The following is a 17,301-nucleotide window of genomic DNA, read 5'->3' on the forward strand; positions in this document are numbered from 1 at the left end:
TGTAACAATTATTCAGCCTGATGAGGTTATGGACAGAGTAGAGGACACAGCCAAATCCTGCCTTCAGTGTTTCAGAAGTACAGAAGAAGCTATTCTGTGCTTTGCAGCCTTGGTGAGTTTTTGTTCCAGTGCTTGTTTATTCTGTCCCACGCCTGTGAACACCTAAGAGGAAAACATCATTAGTATTTGCTTGTATTGACTGAGAAGAGATTTGAGTTGAACAGGCTCTGACATCCAGTGTAATCGCACACAAAGGTAGTGCAAGGTAAACAGCAAATAATGTGCGGAGGGATACAAAAGAAGGTTTATGTAGCAGCTGAAAAATTTCTGTTAGTTAATACAGTGGAGAAATTAGCAACAAGCAGTAAATCAGAGAAAGATATTTTAGAAAATAAAATAATGATACAATTCTGAAAAAAGTCATAAAACAGATTTTCTAAGCACCTGTTTCTGGCTACTACCTCTAATATGCGAGTTTGATGGAGTCTGTGTGTAGACATATTTAAATAATAATCCATACTGACATAAAATACTGAGCCACTTGCACATCACCTGCATGAGCTGTTTGGCCATGAACGCTCATACCATGAAGCTCCTGACACATAGTTTTGGCATTGATGTTATTGCCATAGAAGGTTTAGTTCAGTTACCAAGTCAGCAGAGCACTGGTGATTACAGCTTTACATGTTACACTTATATATGCATGTGGAATATCTAGGAGAGAAGGAATTTCTAGAACTGAATTGTTGCAAAGATGCTTGGTTTTATGCACCTGTGGACTAAAATACCTCAAGAGGTGTGGCATAATATTGTTGTCCATAAATTGTGTCATATATGGCATAGTTGTGGTTCTATTTCACTAGGTGATCCAGGCATCTCCTAAAGAGTTACAAGTAAGTCTTGACACACAACGTTGACCCACAACCGGTTCCTAAGCGTGGTTCTCCCAGAGGTTTCAGTCTTAATAGCCAGGGATCGGTCCGCCAGGACCTCCACTCCTGGCCGCTGCCCGGCTCACAATGCACCCAACCCCTACGGTGCCTCCTGCCTGTGGTGGGCCTGCACAGAGATGGGCCTATGGCCAGGCCCAGCCACCAGACACTCTTCCTCAGGCACCCTCCCCGGGCCTGGCTCCAGGGCAGGGCTGGGGTAACCCTATCCTATCACAGGCAGAGTAAACTGTTCCCTTAATGGTCTCATAGCGGTCTTTTGAATGGCTATTTGTCTGGTCCCTCACCCATCACCAATTTTGCCATGGGAGACCCTGCCAGAGGGTAAAAGGCACCTGACAACACAGCCCCTGGGATCCCTGGGACACACCAGGAGGAAGCCCCGGGGCAGACCAACGACACGCTGGAGGAGGTGGCTGGGGAGAGGGAGGTCTGGGATTCTCTGCTTGGGCTACTGCCCACAACCCGGCCCCAGATAAGCAGAAGAAGATGGATGGATGAATTGAATTGAAAGTAAAACTTTAGTATAAGCATCTGCTGGTGTTCAGGGCTGTGCATGGCTGTTTATGACCAAGTAGTTTGTAACAAAAAAAGCTAATAGTTCAATATCTGCTTTGCACTTAAGAGGCTGAAATGTTCCTGAACTATCCCATAACGTATAGGTACTTATAAAACAATGAATAAACAAATTTGTCAGGTAATTATATTACAAAGCATTACCACTACAAGCAGCTTGAAAGACACAGCTCAGGAACTTGAATTAGCTCAACTGACACCTAGCAGACAGCTCACAGGTCCTGCGAGCCATCTGCTAGCAGTCGTAGCCAACACACTATGGTATTTTGCTGTGATTTCACAGCTATCTGTTATGTAAAAAAAAGTGACTGTTAGCATCAGCATGTACAGAAATGTGATATCTTTATGTTACGTCTATGATGTTGCTGCCTAATTATCGTTACCAAATACAAAATGCTTTGTCCTGACTCTGATGTACCAGGTCAAGCAACTAAAATCAACATTTGGTACAGCAAAGTTTTATTAATTAGGAGCTAAGTGGCGTGACACATTTTCAGATGTTATTGATTTATGTTTTCATTCAAAGTCAGTTAACATGACAGATCTTTAAAGTCTGTATGTACATACACAGACTGTTAAATTAACCAACAGTCATCCAAACAAACAACAGAGTAAACAGTAACATCGAGATTTAAAGGGTGACAAAGCTGTGACTTTACAGTAAATATTTATAGGGCTCTACCCCTTGCACCCTTTGAGAGAATTAAGTACTCTACAACATAATCAAGGTTTATTTGACAGCTTAGAGGAAAACAGATGAGGTAGTACATACGGCACACCGATTACCGCTATTCGCTTTGGGATGAGATGGATCAAAAGCACAACTTCTTTCCATCACCGCTAAGCAGCAGAAGGTTTCTTTCTCACCTCCTCTAAAATTTCATTCAATGATATCTGAAGTGGTGTCAAGACCAAGTGCCACAAGAGAAAGCAATGCTGCAGGAGAGGCAACATATTATCATTTTGTCAGTGCACGAGCACTCTAGGAACTCGTTTGTCTCCGGGCCAGGAGCCGTCATCTTACAGCAGACAAGTCATGTAAAGATGATACTAACTCAAGTGATACTTTCCCTGCAAGCCCTGACAAGTTCATTTGAGTATAATTACTTGCCCCACTCAGGTATTCCGTTGACATTTGTCACCAAGACACCCGCATTACCCAATGAGATTAATTTGTCATATTTCTTGTGTTGAATACTTTTCCTTCCTGTAACTGATCTAATCCTCATAGCTCAGCAAAGTACGGTGACACGGGGCCTTCTTTTTATCTACATACTTGAAGTGCCTTTTTTTTGCAAAGCGGCCCGCCTTCAAGCTTATTTATGTGAGTGGTCCCTGCACTCAGAGATAGCGTCACTTAGCGGGACTCAGGGGAGCGGCCCATCCACTCCTGCTCAGACCTGACACCGAGCGGATAGATTTAGCTCTCCTGCCCTGACTCTCCACCACTTAAACTACGGGCCATTCCAAGCTCCATTAACAGAATCACTTGCTAATGAACCGTCTTTCTCAGGAGGAAATGATTAATAGGAGTGGTCATCCAGGATTTTATTAGCCAGCAAGCACTTTTCTGCAAAATGTGGCAGACACAAGAATACAAAGAGCAGAACACTAGCGTGATGGCAATCTTCTCAGTGTTAATAATAGTTTAAGCATAAACAAGAGCATCTTATAACAGTGTTAGATGTCCTATTTTGCCATCACACTAAATAGCAAGTTATCTAGCAGAAGTTATTTACTGATCCTTTGATTCACAGTAACTGTTTGAAGTCTAAAACCACAGACATCTCAATAGCGATCACACGAGAATAACTTCGAGCACAGTGGAGATAAAGGGATTATGTTGAAAAGGATCATTAGGTCTTTTTAATCACTTTCGCTAAAGAAGCTGCTGGCCCTCAAAACAAATGAACGCCTCATCCTTTGGAGTCTAGGCTTGTACAGGGAAACTCAACAACAATAGAAGCCATCAGACAAAGCTACAGGAGCCATATGCTTGTGACAACAGGACGCCAACTTTGCCGCCTTCCTTTCCCTTGGGCTCAAATCATCCTAAACTCAGCAGCAAATTGCTTCCATTTTGCTTCAACATATGGCAAAGCAGCAGCTGAAGAAGAACATGTGTTTCACAGGGGAGAGTTTTGACAGTCGCACAGCTCCATAGACTCTGGGGGGGAAGGGTGGGTGTTCATTTGCTGCCAGTATAGAGACAAGGAAAAGCTCCACGCTGTGCAGAAAAGCTGTTTTTCTGCAGTATTAATCTACTGATCTATAGCATCAAAACAAGCTCCATAAACTCAGCAAGGCCAAAAGGCTGCATGAATACAGGTTATTTAAAGGAACAAGGCTTCTTCACTGACTTAACAATGTGGCTCTGTGGTTTCCTGGGAAACCTCAGTGATCTCGGTGCCATGGCCTCTCAGAGCCACATGGGAAATGAGTAAATCTTTGTGCTGGAGAAGCTTAAGGCTCCACCTGGCTCCACCTGTACGTCTTCACAGATGGTTTCATGAAAAAAAAAAAACCTAAGAGGATATAGACAGCCTGGACCCTTGACACCTTTGATGAGGTGGTGAGAAAAACAGAAAAAGAGTACTCCGAATGTGGAGAGGCACCAGAGGACAGCTGAGACTGATTACGACAACTGCCAGGGCTCTAATTCATCAGTGACCTTTAGCCCGCATGCATGAATAGAGCTAAGCTTGTGATAGAAGTGACACGCCAACCTGTTGGTGGTCTATAAGTGCAAGTCATGAAGGTCACTCTGGCCGAGGCTCTGAAAGAGATGCTCGACTGTCCATTCTTCACACTTCATTTTCTGGTCAGTTGGCATTTGCTCTCTGATTAGCTCATTATGGTATTCAGCAAGCACCGGGCTCTGCAGCCAGCAGACCTGATGGAGTGCGCCGGGCTAAAACTTAAATAGCCATCGCAGATGTGTGTGAGACATTCACAGGCATTAGCACCATGCTAATGAAGTACAAATGAAGATGATGCTGATGAATGTAATTAGATCAATTTCATACATGTTTGCCCTCCGAGAGGAGCCAGCAAATGGTCTGATGAGCCCTGGAGAAAAGGGTTTCTGACTCCATCTGCAGTGGTGTGCTATAGGTTTGTTGGCATGATTGCATGACTATATATATAATAAACAATACATAATTAAACAATCCCAAGCCCTCTCACAGCACACACACATATATATAAAAACAAAGTAAGCCCTCATTAGCTTTCAAAAGGTACACTGAGAGCTGTCACTTAAGTGGCACTCTGTCATTCTGTGAAGTCATCTGTTTGCCTCAAAGGAAACATTATGTAATCGTCGATTTAAAATGGGGCCCAGAGCGCTTGATAGTCCTAACAATGTAATTTTCTGCTTTTCAATTTAGAAGGAGCACTTTATGACCACAGAAAACTGTCAAGGAAAGCCATAAACAGCACCTCGCTGCACTAAATGTTTTTATTTTAACACCCCATGTACACACCAAACTCCAAAGATGAGCTTGGATGCGGAGTGAAAGCATCAATTAAATGCAGACATAAATCAAACCCTGTCAATCCAGTTGTGACTGATTGCTGACATACTGCTGGGAGACTCCTCAAAATAGCAGATTTGTCCTTAGAAGTGGTGAAAGCTAAATGACTGATTTCAGTTTGGCCTCTGCTGTTTTTTGGGGGGAATGTGCTGTGCTTTGTCACACACACACACAGCCCAGAGTCACTCAAGAAGGTATATTTTCTTTTTGATACTTCCCTGAGAGATTAGCAGTGGAAATAGAGATATCCCTCTGCAAATCCTTAAATGACGCTTACTCCTCCTCTCCAAAGTGAAGTTAATCCGCTCCTCTCGGCCTACTGGTCGCTGTCTGGTGCATATTAACACTTTCTGATCACCAGCGCAGGTTCCTGTCACTGCTATTTCAGAATCTGAATAAAAATCGGCTTTTATTCACAAGTAGGTTACATAAACTCAGGAGCTGCTCTTCAAAGACAGTTTTTTAATAATATTTGTTTCACACCTACAATGATGACAACATAAGAAAAACAAGGTGTTTTGAGACAATTATATAATAGCTACACACTTGAATAAACTCGTTTACTCGTGAATTTAATTATTGGATGTAAGTTTTTGTCTTTTTTGTGCCTGTTTGCTCACTCTGATTGTCAACATGGCGGTTTACTATGGAGCAGAACTGAATAGAACTGATTGCTGTGACCCACTTTGACAAGGTCTAATATGAAAAACATTAATATGTTTAGTACTATTACTATTATTACTAGAACAAGTGGCAAAACAAGGATTCCAAGTTGCCAAGTTTCAAAGTTTTAATTCTTGATTATTATTTTTTTCATATTTAATCTGACTGCCTGCAGCAGGCAGACAATAAACAGCAAGTATAGGCAGAGTGGCAAGGTAGTTTTCATAGGATGAGGGTACACAGTGAGGTAACAGGTAAGTAACCAGATTCAGAGTATGTAAACCTTCTGACCAGAGCCAAAGTTAAACATAGTTGTTAAATGGTAATGAATAACAGGTGTGCCACATGGAGTACAAAAGAAACCACACCTACTCAGCACACAGCCAAAGAGTCAGACACACACACACACACGACACAGGTCAAATATAAGCAAACACCTAAAGTTATGGAGAACCACAACGTAAAAGAGGACATGAACCAGCAAGTGTGTTATCACTGCTCATTTCAAAAAGCGTTTATCTCTGATGATATGAGGATGCAAATAAACTGCCAGCTTGCACCATCAGTGCTGAAAAATATGTACGGTTCTATTCAATTTATTTATACAGCGCCAAATCACAACAACAGTCGCATCAAGATGCTTTATATTGTAAGGTAGACTCTACAATAATACATACAGAGAAAAACCCAATATGACCCCCTATGACCAAGCACTTTGGTGACAGTGGGAAGGAAAAACTCCCTTTTGACAGGTAGGGCAACGTATGCTCCCCTCCAGACAACATTTTGTCAGGGAAGGCCTTCCTTATTTCAGCAACACAATGCTAAACCACATGTTGCTGCTATTAAAACAGCAAGGCTTCGCTGCTGAAGCAGCCTGAACTTTCCTTACCTGAAGATAATGAATACATCATGAAACAAAAAGTATGACAAAGAACAAAGGCTTTGGGGCAATTACAATTCTATTTTAATTATACTATATAGAAGTAGGTTCCAATCATGCTGCCAAAACTGCTCTTACCTATAGAGGTGTAGGGGGTCCTTGAGCCCTCTCTTGCATCTAACACTGGGACACTGGTAGTGCAGGCAGATCAGATCAGTCAGAGGGGGATCACATGGTGGAGTCCCTAGGCTGCAACAATATTTATGAAGGCATCAAAATTACATCCAGATGAATGAACGAAAAGAAACAAGATGATAAATGTTATTCACCTGTGAGTGCTAATGTTAATGTTGTGGATGATTGGTGTATGTGTCGTGTGTAGATGTTTGTTTCGTATTTGTTAAGGGTATGACGGAATATTACAAAAGAAGGCACAATGGTGGTGTAATATTTCTCATCTGTGTCTCTGCTGGAAAATCATTCATATCAATAAAAGGTTTTCTGTTCTCTCAGGCTGCATCGTTGATGGATTATCAACTTTTTTTGCTATTTTTTTTCCTGTTGAAGCCTAATTAATGCTGGCCAACCATCACAGTGAATCCATTGTCGTATCCATTAATATTTTTTTTAATCAATTTCAGTATGTTGAAAGGAGAGTGATGCTTCAGCAGTCGGGCATAGAATGGAAAGATCTTACATTAAGACTTTTTCTTGATTTTCTGAAGAAAATGTATTCCTTTTATATAGGAATTGATCTGATGAAGGAGCTCTTTTCAGCGACTTCTAATACATCAATTCAGTGTTAGATGGTTTATTACACTGACTATGGTTTGAGTTTAAATCCTACATGTAGTTATACATTGTTCTTAGAGAGGCAGACATGACATCTCTCTCTTTGTATGTCCCAATGCAAGGATTTTATTTCTAATCTTATTTGAATCAGACTCCAGATGACCAAATACATCACACTTCAGATCTTAATTTGCATTAGAAAGGTATAGTTTAAGCATTGTTAGTCTAAGCAAAAAGTCATGGAATAACTTGGTCAGGCAGTGAATGTAGTCGTAGTGATGGGAAACATCAAATAAATGCAGGAATCTGGCATTTATTGTTAGGTTTGACTTCTTCTTCTCTTGAACCTATGTTGTTATAGGCACAATGCGTTGAAAGTTACTGGTTTTAATGCAGCTCATCAGCACAAACAAACAAAATAATAAACATTTTAACACGGGGGGGCATTTCGGAAAAGACTTTCCTGAGGATGTGATTTGGACAAATGCACCTAAGCCTTACATTCTTTATTAGTTTAACTATAATCTATGAAACCACCTGAAACATTCATTTCCGTGATCCTGAGAGAGGAGCAAAGCTCCCTTGGAAAGTACATGTAAAATCTCTAGTACAATTAGATTCCTATGTAACAGACAGCTACAGTGGTTATACTGCTACAGTGCTTTTATACCACACAGGCCTCTAATAGAAAAATAAAATTCCATAGATATGGGCTTTACTGTCTTTATATACAGAGCATTATCTCCAACCTGCATGCTCTGTAAATTACAAATCGAGAAAGCGGTGCAAAGAATAGAGACATGAATCTAATGCTTTATCAGGACATTGTAGCACATTCATCTTAGGGTAGGGACAGCACCCAGCTCAATGACCTGTACCCCCCTCTACACTTAAACCATAAAATATCACTGTCCGCTGCATAATTATAGGCCTAAGTGCTAGCTATTCCAGCTTCCATTCACTTCTCCAACAGCTAGTGCTGTCAACACTATGCTATGCAGAGCATGCATACATTCTTATTTCAATGCGGAGGGATGCGTACTTAAGAGTAACATGTACTATGGCGGCACCAGATTACAGCAGGAGAATTGTATGATGAAAAGAAAAGGAGGAGAGAGAGGAGAAGAAGAATGCACTGAAATGTGATCAAATATAAAGAAAGAGATAAGGGGAAACAGAAGATTGTATTTCTGGTGAATCTTTGACAACAGCTCTTATGGGATAGGGTAATAAATCAGGAGCCACCCTGCAGATCCCCTCTATCAGCAGACTTTTCTACATGGGCAACTTTGCATTGATGGGGGAACCAAGCATGGAGCAGAGTCGAGAGTCTCATGATGGGCTGGCAGGGTTGTGGTCGCGAGATGACTGATAGGATGAGCTCCCTTGAGCACTCAAGTTACACCTCAGTGGGTGGTGTTGACTAGCTGGCAGAGGCAGCAGTACACTGCTGTACAGCTTGGTGAAGGTATACTCACAAACACCCGGAATAGAAACACAGTTCAGCTGTTTTTTTTTTGGCATGTTGTAGTCTTCTTTATTTACACCCCACTGCAGAGAGGACCCACCAAAATTAAAACAATGATCATAACCGTCGGGAAACAGCAGCGACAAGAAGCCAGAGAGCATGAGAAAAAGAATCTGCAGCAGCTGTGGTGAGCAAGCAAAAGCACAAAGACAGCTGAGGGACTGAGAGGATTCAGATGCTGTTTGATCGGACAGAAAGTTGCAGAAATTTTCTAACAAGCTCAGCAAGTTGAGCATGTGGACTGTTCATTTGAATGAGCTGATCAGTGGATGTTTGCATGCAGATGCAAACAAAAGGCAGTGAAGTTGAAAAAGAAACAGAACAAACAATTTTGTGTGATGGTTTGGACCAGTGGACACTGGTGTGACATCTTTTATTGTATTATTTTTGGTCAGTCTCACAGCAGAACATAAAGCCAATATGGCAGTGGATTTGCTCGTACTACATGCAAAATTTGTTTGTGAAGCTTCCTCCTCCTCCTCCTCCTCCTCCTCACAAGCATGTTTCAGCGAATCATTTAATACTCAGTCAGGGGTTTCTTTCAGTCCTTGAGAGGACTCGAGTGGGACCTATAGCCTGGTGAGACTGGTTGTGTTAGTGTAATTTACAGGAAATTATCCCATAAAAACAGTCTGAAGAAATCCCTGCATCATCCTAATTACGGTTTTCATCTCCATGTGTATTATCCCCCTGTAGTATAACAATCCTATAAAAGGCTAATAAATCAATAAACACAGAAATCTTCTTACATGGATGTCTGGGACTGAGGCTAACATGGTGTCTGTCACACTGGGGGTGGTGACACTAATGGCTTTATGCGCCTGTGACATGTAAACAAGTGTGAATACGTGCAGCAAACAAGGAGCAAAGTAAGTAGTTTGCGATGGATATTAATGTGTTGTGATTGAATCATGGGATCTCATCTTCCCTTCCGACGAGAAAGCTTTGACTCTGATGCATTTAGAGTGTACTGGAGATGAATAGCAGGGCACAGCAGTGCATCCATGTCCAACTACTGCCCCCTGCAGCATTAACAGGAATTTTTAAATAATTATGTTTTGTATTTTTTTCTCTTTTGCCTTTTCATTAGTTTTGGTTTGTTTGTTTGTTTTTTCATTCATGTGGTTGGTGGAAGAATCTTACAGGCTCTAGGCATCATTGTTCAATATCACATTAATTACAAATACCGATATTTTAGTGTCTAAAAAGTTCAAAAAGCCTAGAAAATGTAAGAATTCTATAGGACTGAGTTGTCTTATACTAACCAAGATGCTATGAGCATTTTGAAGGTCTCCAATTTCCTTTTGGACATATAAAAAAAATTCCTGGTTGTTGTTCTTTGTTTCTTTTTTATCTGCACATAAATTAAACTATACAAGAAAAACAGTATTTACAGTGGCTTGCAAAAGTATTCGGCCCCCTTGAACTTTTCCACATTTTGCCACATTACAGCCACAAACATGAATCAATTTTATTCCACGTGAAAGACCAATACAAAGTGGTGTACACGTGAGAAGTGGAACGAAAATTATACATGATACCAAACATTTTTTACAAATAAATAACTGCAAAGTGGGGTGTGCATAATTATTCAGTCCCCTGAGTCAATACTTTGTAGAACCACCTTTTGCTGCAATTACAGCAGCCAGTCTTTTAGGGTCTGTCTCTACCAGCTTTGCACATCTAGAGACTGAAATCCTTGCCCATTCTTCTTTGCAAAACAGCTCCAGCTCAGATTAGATGGACAGCGTTTGTGAACAGCAGTTTTCAGATCTTGCCACAGATTCTCGATTGGATTTAGATCTGGACTTTGACTGGGCCATTCGAACACATGGATATGTTTTGTTTTAAACCATTCTATTGTTGCCCTGGCTTTATGTTTAGGGTCGTTGTCCTGCTGGAAGGTGAACCTCCGCCCCAGTCTCAAGTCTTTTGCAGACTCCAAGAGGTTTTCTTCCAAGGTTGCCCTGTATTTGGCTGCATCCATCTTCCCATCAACTCTGACCAGCTTTCCTGTCCCTGCTGAAGAGAAGCACCCCCAGAGCATGATGCTGCCACCACCATATTTGACAGTGGGGATGGTGTGTTCAGAGTGATGTGCAGTGTTAGTTTTCTGCCACACATAGCATTTTGCATTTTGGCCAAAAAGTTCCATTTTGGTCTCATCTGACCAGAGCACCTTCTTCCACATGTTTGCTGTGTCCCCCACATGGCTTGTGGCAAACTGCAAACGGGACTTCTTATGGTTTTCTGTTAACAATGGTTTTCTTCTTGCCACTCTTCCATAAAGGCCAACTTTGTGCAGTGCACGACTAATAGTTGTCCTATGGACAGATTCCCCCACCTGAGCTGTAGATCTCTGCAGCTCGTCCAGAGTCACCATGGGCCTCTTGGCTGCGTTTCCGATCAGCGCTCTCCTTGTTCGGCCTGTGAGTTTAGGTGGACTGCCTTATCTTGGCAGGTTTACAGTTGTGCCATACTCCTTCCATTTCTGAATGATCGCTTGAACAGTGCTCCGTGGGATGTTAAAAGCTTGGGAAATCTTTTTGTAGCCTAAGCCTGCTTTAAATTTCTCAATAACTTTATCCCCGACCTGTCTGGTGTGTTCTTTGGACTTCATGGTGTTGTTGCTCCTATTATTCTCTTAGACAACCTCTGAGGTCGTCACAGAGCAGCTGTATTTGTACTGACATTAGACTACACACAGGTGCACTCTATTTAGTCATTAGCACTCATCAGGCAATGTCTATGGACAAATGACTGCACTCAGACCAAAGGGGGCTGAATAATTACACACACCACTCTTTGCAGTTATTTATTTGTAAAAAAATGTTTGGAATCATGTATGATTTTCGTTCCACTTCTCATGTGTACACCACTTTGTGTTGGTCTTTCATGTGGAATTCCAATGAAATTGATTCATGTTTGTGGCTGTAATGTGACAAAATGTGGGAAAGTTCAAGGGGGCCGAATACTTTTGCAAGCCACTGTAGATTGCAGCGTTGTTCAGGCTCACATCTTGTAAGAGCTATGTCAAAGTTTAGCTTGCGCAGATTAAAAATAACTTCATATGTTCATATTTCATATTTATAACATTTAACAACTTCAAATATGAACATGCATCTATTTTTATTCCATCTTCCTTATTAACATCAGCTGCTCTGAACTATTTTTTCTTAACACCACCTGCTTTTACTATCCATCCAGACTGTAAACACTAAAACTAAATGAATTATGTTTTCTGTAACAGAATCACAGGCTTTTAAAAGCGAAGAAGCGAAAAAAAAAATGTGGCAATCAAACAATGGGTCTTAATGGAACACAAGTCAAACCTTTATGAATGTAGTTCAATTTTATTCAGTTATATTTATAAATCACAACAGCAGCACTTTATATTGAAAGGTAAAGATCCTACAGAGAAAACCCTAACAATTATATGACCCCCTATGAGCAAGAACTTGGCAACAGTGGGAAGTAAAAACTCCCTTTTAGCAGGAAGAAACCTCCTGCAGATCTAGGCTCAGGAAGGGGCAGCCATCTACTGTGAGGTGAGGGAGGAGCTCCTGGTCCTAATCTTTGGTAAGTGCTCCTTGTTATCATAACTCACTCACAGATGGGAATTCATACGAATTTAGCGATTCTGTTAACGATACCGCTTTTCAATTTGATTCCGTATCAATTTTCCTGTCATTGGGTCTCATTGGCTCCACTTTGTGCGTCATCACCATTGCTAAGCAACATATCAAAGACAATTATTTGTATGCTCTGTGGTGAAATGTTTGTGCATGTTGGAGGTATTTCCCCACGTAATGCTCTACATTACTCCCAGGAGAAAGTAATTTGTTACACTGCTTTTTACATTACTTTTCCTTTGCTCCGTAAAATCACCTGAAACTAGGGATATTCCTGGCAACTAATTTCTTAGTCAACTAAACAAGGAAAAAAAACTTGGAAAAAATAACCGACTAGTCTGAAACTAAAAAATCAGGTATTAAGCTAAATTTGAGAACCATTCAATGGAAAAGGTCGAAAACGAATAAGAAAGGCATTTTAAACCATTTATCACATTCTTCAATAATGAATCATGTCACTTAACTGTGCAGTACCTCACATCGTGCATTATGAACATTATACGTTATGCTCCAGACAGACAACGAAGAAGAAAACCACTTCAAACAACTCAATGTTAAATATGATATGAAAACGTGTCACTACAAAAGATGTTCAGATATTAATAAAATACGACAGATTAACATCAATAAAACAAATAAAATGTGACTTAAAAGTGTGGCGCATTATGTACATTATAAACAGTGTTGGGACTAACGCGTTATTAAGTAACGCGTTACAGTAACTACGTTATTATTGTGGTAACGAGCACGGTAACTAGTTATTATGCCAAAATCAGGAACGCGTTAGTCGTTACTGGGATTTAGATAGGCTCGTTACTCGTTACTTCGTGTGGTGGCTATCGTGGAGCTTCCACAGATTCAGTAACATTAGCAAGTGGTGGAGGCCAGCAGGTGGATGAAGGAAAAGGGACGCAGAAGGAAAAGAGACCCGAGGCGGCCGCCGGTCCAAGTGTGAACTGAACTTCAGGTAAGAAGTTATGACCTGCAGTCTCTCTGGGTCAGATATAAACCAAGTTTAGGTGGAGTTTATTTTCGTTATGCTGACTTTTTCCGTACTGCGTGCTAGCTAGCATGATGGAGTTTCTATACAGCTGGGTGGGTGCTATGAAGTTAATGATGTTGAACTTTATTTTGTTCATAAGTTATTAGAGTTGCCAACCGTCCCGTCTGGTATTCAGAGAAAATATTACGCGTTTCTTATTGAGGTGAAAAGGAACAGTTTGTCCCGTAATTCAGCTACAATGGAAAAGACACAAAGCTGGAGTTATTCTGTGTCTTTGCTGCACAGCTGCTTCTTCTTCTCTCATCCTCTCCCCCTCCCCCTCCTGTTTCTACTTCAATCATGAAACTGATCAATGATCAGCTGATCGGCTCTCTTGTTTGTTTATCGCTCACTTTGCGCCAGACAGAGGAAACCAGCGGAGTTCACGTTAAACAACAGCAGCACGTTTAAGCTTGATCAGCTGTTGTTAGAATTTATTTAATATTAATTTCTAGTATCAGCTGATGTTTGCTGGAGCTGTAAACCTGCTGGTCATGATATCGGTTTGGATATGTGATGAGAGGGAAACATGAAGATGAAACCAGGAGATGTCCTTACTGAATCATCAGAGCTGAACAGGTGATGGAGAAACAGGTTTACCTTTTAGGTGACATGAATGAGTTGAAGGGAAGTTATGAACTGTTTCTGAGAGACAAATAACCCCAGGATCCTTTTTTATGTAGCTGACAGCTGGTAACTGTGCAGGTGCGGATCTAGCAAAGTGTTGCCAGGGGGGCAGGTAGGGCATTAACAGGGAGAGGGGGGCACAAAGAAATACTTTTCTTTCTTATTCTCATTTCAAATGTCTAGCTTTTAAAAAATAATTATCTGAATCTTACAACAAACGATTGATAGATTGATGCATATATACCATCAGAACTGTGTACATCACTGTCACAACAGTGTTTATTTTCATTCAAAGGCTTTATGATTTTTCCTATAATGGTGGGCCGGTCTCTAGTCAAAATGCCCGGGCCAATTTTCTGTCCCAGTCCAGCCCTGTATGCAGCTCATCTGCAGTCTGGTGTTGTCTACATCTTCCTATTCAGAAGGCAGAATTTCTGAGTTCTGAGTACAATCGAAAGCACCACGACTGCAGTTTTTGTGTTAGATGTAAAAGGCGCACATGACTCTGTGACGTAGGCTAGAATCATGGCAGCAGTCAATGACGGTCCAGGCGTGGGATTTCTCTCGTGGAAATATGCACATTATATTTTCCTTTCTATTGGCAGGTGGCACAGTGCACTTGTGGCAAGTAAGCAAGTTAGAAGACTGGCAAAGTTATGGAAGCAACACATTAACAAGAGAATTCTGAGTAAAACCAAAGTTACTTTCCCTAGTAACTGAGCCGTGTGGAGGAAATTAAGGAGGATCCAAATGCAGGCAGTCGTGAAGGTGTAAAGGTGGTTTATTGAACATGAAAGTAAATACAAACAGCAAATGGAGCTAGAACTAAACTATACTGGGATCAACTAAACTACAGAGCACAAACCTTAACGAGAACGACCAGAAGAGACTAACGGCGGACAGCAGGGAGAACACACGGGTGAGACATGGTAGAAACGCAGATGAGGCAGGGTGGAATACACAGAGAATCACAGGGGAATTACACACAGGTGGTGGACACAGCTGGGAATAATCAACAAGACGAGACAAAGGTAAAACCGAACACACTTACATGAGACCCAGACCTTCACAATAGAACAGGAAATGAGAACACCACACCAAGACGCAGACCTGACACTGAGAGACAGACAGAATGACACATGGAACCTGAACTAAACTAAACATGAGATACAACCGAGAACAAATCCTTAAACATGAACCTCAAATAATAAACATCATAACCATCATCATAAACACAACAAGAGAACAAGAAAACAATCCCTGATGCAAACCAAATCCAAAACATAATAACCTCAAACATGGAATAACAAAAATATGAAACTCCACATACTGGGTCCAACGGACCCAGACCCGTGACAGTAACTAGTTACTTTGAAAGTAACGAGTAACTTGAAGTAACTGAGTTACTTTTGAGAGAAGTAACTAGTAATGTAACTAAGTTACTATTTTAAAGTAACTTACCCAACACTGATTATAAATGACACACACTGGTCAAAAGTTCATGACAAACACTTCAATAAAAGTTCAAATCTAAAATAACAAAACAATGAATCATCCAGTTATTTTCAGTTATTTTGCAGGTAAGCCCAGACCTCCCTCTCTCCATGTCCTCCTCTGGGGAAATATCAAGCTTTTCCCGGGCCAGCTGATAGATGTAATCTCTCCAGTGTATTTACACTGGGTCCTCCTCCTGGTAGTACATGCTCAGCTGAACACCTTACCCATGGAGGCGACAGCCTTAGCTGTCTCCTTTCAATGTGGAGGAGTAAAAACACATTTATGATCTTCATCTCAGTATTTAGGTATGAACACAAAACCACCTCCACAAATCAAAAATGTAAAAAGATTTTTTTAATAAAAGCACAAAGAGGCTTTAAATCAATTATTACAGTGATTCTACTTTAGAAACATGAACAGGTAGAGACAGAAGATGCAGCCTGACTGCTGATCATTTGATTACCTGTTGAAGTTTAGGGTGGGGCTGCTGGGCTAGCGTCAGCATTCACTCAGCTTTAACTCACACAGGGTTCTGGGCTAGCTTAGCGTTAGCATGCTGCCTGTGTGAAGTTTTGTTAGCAGTATAATGCAGCTGCATACAGTTTGCACTTTACCATCGCGCTCTCATCCTTTTGTGCAATAAAAACAAAAGTAATGTCCATATATGTGTGTGAAGTGTAAGTGATAAGTGGATCTGAAGTACTGGGTAAGCAGAGATGGGAATTAAGAACCAGTTCTTGAATTGAACCGGTTCTCAGTTCCAATCCCTGCTCACAGATATGCCTCAGCTCACTGTTATGTTTCAAAGTGCTGACATTTTTATTTTGTTCATGAAACTCTTTCAACTTTTTATACATTTGTCTTCACCAGCACCACCTGTAGCTGCATTGCCACAATCAGTACTAGTACCAGCTATGCCAACAACCTCAACACTGTGTATCTTAACATGTCTGTGAATTAGTGAGGTTGTTTTGTAATGGCAGGCAATGCCTTTTTTTCAACATCTACTGAACGTCTAGTGTTGATGTCCTTAGGAACTCTGGATATTTATGGTCCAGGTGTGATATGTCAAACTTAGAAGCAGTATAAAAATGATGTCTAAAATGAGTCTATAGGCTCTGTAGTCCCATGTTTCCAGAGGGTGCAGGGCATGTTTTCTGTACAGAAACAGTTATATGTGAAAGAATGCAGAGTGATTAGTAGACATATCAAACATGGTGCAGGCTCCTGATGCTGAAACAAAAGTGAGCAGTTGCATGGTTAATTTGGAGCACAAATGTCTCCAGCTTCTCACAGACTCAGCGTATCGATAAAGATGAGCAGATAGTCCAGTTCATGCATACACACTTGCACAACTTCTCGTACTTTCCATCACAACCTCTCTCAGTCCACCTGCCTGCTAATCACCACCCTGTTCACTTTCTCCTAAAATCAAGAGCTCTTCAAAAAAAACAGGAAACTTGTAAAAAATGAACCATATATAATGCAAATACTCTTTTAAGATTATTAAACACATGGTACTCCTTTTAGAATAGAATAGAATAAACCTTTAATTGTCCCACAAGGGGAAATTTG

The sequence above is a fragment of the Diplotaxodon limnothrissa genome, linkage group LG22, assembly GCF_057381915.1.
Source record: "Diplotaxodon limnothrissa isolate DT_005_m linkage group LG22, D_limnothrissa_male_GT1.1, whole genome shotgun sequence".
NCBI lineage: Eukaryota > Metazoa > Chordata > Actinopteri > Cichliformes > Cichlidae > Diplotaxodon > Diplotaxodon limnothrissa.